Here is a 3592-nt window from a genome sequence, read left to right as displayed (position 1 = left end):
TGTTTTGCCTATGGCAGAACAAGCTCGTTGGGATGTTAAGGATGCGCAGGCTCATGCATTGATTGCGTTGTCTGTGAAGCGCACCATTGTTCCTCACATCCGTTCAGCAAAATCTGCAAAACAGGCTTGGGATATTTTAGCAGGTCTTTATGCAAGCCGCAATGAGGCTAAAATTGCTTTGCTGCGTAAAGAGCTGGAGTCGAAGATTATGCATGAGGAAGATGATATGGAAACTTTCCTTGCTAGTGTCAAGGATATCAATGAGCAGCTTATTTTTGTAGGTGAAGTCATTTCAGACAGTTCCCTTGTGTAGACTGTTCTTGATGCCTTACCAGATTCCTACCAGACTTTTGCTAGTACTTGGAGACTTATGACCCAAGGAAATCCTGAAGTTGTCAAGTTTGATGCATTATGCACATTGTTGTTGCAAGAGTCACTTTCCAGAAAAAACAGGACTAGGTAGCGTGCAGTTGAACAGGCTTTTATTGCTTCTCAAAGAAAGGGTGGTAACAATAATGTAGCCACTTCTTATGGTTCTACTGCGAGTGGCAAAAATTATGTTCCTAATGCTTCTACTGGTAGTACTTCGTCTGGAAATTCTGGTGATAACAGAAAAAAGAAGATGCGTTGCCATTATTGTAAAGCCAATGATCACTTGATCAAGTCGTGTCCTAAGTTGAAGGCCAAAGAGGCTAAGAAGAAAGAGGGTGGTTCCACTACAAATGCAGCCATTGTTGAGTCTTCTGTGAAAGAAGACTGTAATGTTGATGTTGATGCAGAATGGGCTTTTAGCGCAGAGTGCACTTACAATCCTGTTGTCCATGATGCATGCTTGTCAGTTGTTGCAGATTCACATGTGTGGTATTTTGACAGTGGTGCTACAAAGCACATTACCTCACATCGTGAATTGTTTACCTCTCTCGAGTCTGTCCCTCATGGAAATTCAGTCACTTGTGCCAACAATGCCTCTTATCCAGTTTAGGGAGTTGGAAAGATTGTGCTCACTGCTGCTAATGGCAGTTCCTTCACACTTGTTGATGCACTTTATGTACCTGGGATCAAGAAGAATCTCTTGTCTGTATCCGCACTTGCTACACTTGGACTTGTAGTCAAATTTGTGGATGACAGATGTACAGTTCATGATCTCAGTTTTGGTGATGAAATTGTTGCATCTGGCCTTTTGTGCCATGGGCTGTATAAGCTCACTTTATATGACAAGTGTGGACAAAATTTTGCAAATGCTGTTGCAGATTCAAGGGCTATTTCAGATGCAAAACTTTGGCATGCACATTTTGGTCATCTGAATTTTGCCAGTTTGCTACGTTGCAGAAATCTGATATTGTTGCTTCTTTGCCACCTCTTGAAGCACCTATCAAACATGTTTGTGAAGGCTGTATTTTGGGTAAGATGCTGCGTTCTAAGTTTCCAAAGGATGGTTCAATTCGGGCCACATGCAAGTTGCAGCTTGTGCATAGTGATGTTTGTGGGCCCATGCAAACTCCGTCCTTGGGCAATTACCTGTACTTCGTGACTTTCATTGATGATTACTCCAGGCATGCATGGGTATTTCCGCTTAAAGAGAATTCCAAAGTTTTTATGTGCTTCAAACAATTTCTGGCTATGGCTGAAAATATCTCGAAATGTACTATGGGCACCCTCCATTCCAATCGAGGGGGGGAGTATATGTCTCATGAATTTAATGCATTTCTGGCTAGTCGTGGAATAAAACACCAATGTACAGTGCCATATACACCTCAACAAAATGGTGTTGCTGAGAGGAAAAACAGGTCACTGACGGAAATGGCACGATGTATGGTCAAAAGTCAAGCTTTACCGCATTCTTTTTGGCTTGAGGCCATTATGTGTGCCACTTATGTACTTAACAGGTGTCCTACGAAAGCTTTGCAATCTATTACTCCATATGAAGCATGGCATGATAGAAACCCTTCTATTGAGCACATGCGTGTTTTTGGCTGTTTGGCATATGCTTTGGTGCCACAAGTGCAGCGCAGAAAATTTGATGATAAGGCTGTCAAATGTATTTTTGTTGGTTATAGTGCTGAAATCAAAGGTTACAGGTTGTATCATCCGCAAACAAAACGTATTCTGGTTTCACGGGATGTAGTGTTTGTGGAAGATTCTGTTCAGCCCTTGCTGTCATGTACAAGAAACAGTAATGTAAGCTCACAGGACATTTATGACACTTTGTTGCCTCTTTTCAGTGGTGGAAATATGAATGTAAGTTCCAATGAGGCAAATGTACAGCCTATGGGGGTTTCTAAAAATGTTTTAGATCAGCCTATTACTGATGCAGATGTACATGATGTACTTGATGAGGAAGGGGCTGAAAATGAGCAGGCTAGAGGTATGCCAAAATGGCTGGTGCACACTTTGTGTGACAGTAAATTGGATGCACCTTTGTCTAGTTGTACTCGTTCAGGCTCTCGCCATGCATCTTATGCATCAGATTGTTATGCTTTGGCTGTGTCTAGCTTACATGATGTTGAGGAGCCTCTGACTTTTGATGAAGCACAAAATTCAGAAAATTGGATGGCTGCCATGCAATCAAAATATGATGCACTTATAGAAAATGACACATGGACTTTATGTGATTTTCCTCCTGGCAAAAAGGCCATTGGTACGAAGTGGGTTTACAAGTTGAAACGCAAGACGGATGGTGAGATCGATCGCCATAAGGCTCGAATTGTTGCAAAGGGTTATGCACAGCAAAAAGGCATAGATTATGAAGAGACTTTTGCCCTCACTTGTCGTATGACTACTGTACGTTTTCTATGTGCATTGGCAGGTCATTTTGGTTGGGATGTACATCAATCATACATTGTTACTGCTTTCTTGAATGGTGACATAGGAAGTTTATGTAACGTAGCCTCGCGGTTTTGTCATAAAAGGACAAGAGGACAAAGTGTGCAAATGTAACAAGGCTTTGTATGGGTTGAAGCAATCTCCTCGTGCTTGGTATGAGAAAGCTGACACTCATTTGGTCAAACAAGGCTTTCGTAACAGTCCAATAGAAAGCACATTGTATGTAAAGCGTGAGGGTGATGTACTTCTCATTGTGGTTCTTTATGTTGATGATTTGCTGATCACTGGACCAAATGAGAGACATATTGATGAATTTAAGGCTGATTTGAATGCTACTTTCAAGATGAAAGATTTGGGGCTGTTGCATCATTATTTGGGTATACAGTTTAAGCAGTGTGATGGTGGTATTGCCTTGTGTCAGAAAAGTTACATAGAGACATTGCTATGCAAGTTTGGACTTGAGGATTGCAAACCTATTGCCACTCCCATGGAAACAAGTTTGAAGTTGAGTCTACATGATGCTGGTGATCCTGCTGATGTCACTCTTTACCAAACTGTTGTTGGCTGCCTCATTTATGTATGCAACACGAGGCCGGATATTCAGTTTGCAGTCTCACAGGTCAGCAAATTTATGCATAGCCCATGCATAGCCCAGGGTCTAAGCATTGGTTGGCTGTCAAGAGGATTTTACGCTACCTTAGTGGCACTTTACATCTTGGCTTGTTTTATCCCAAGGGGAGATCATTGCCGCCAGACTTACATGCTTTTT

This window comes from Adiantum capillus-veneris, chromosome 3 (genome assembly GCF_014529385.1).
Source record: "Adiantum capillus-veneris isolate H3 chromosome 3, ASM1452938v2, whole genome shotgun sequence".
Lineage (NCBI taxonomy): Eukaryota > Viridiplantae > Streptophyta > Polypodiopsida > Polypodiales > Pteridaceae > Adiantum > Adiantum capillus-veneris.
This window is presented reverse-complemented; position numbering follows the sequence as displayed.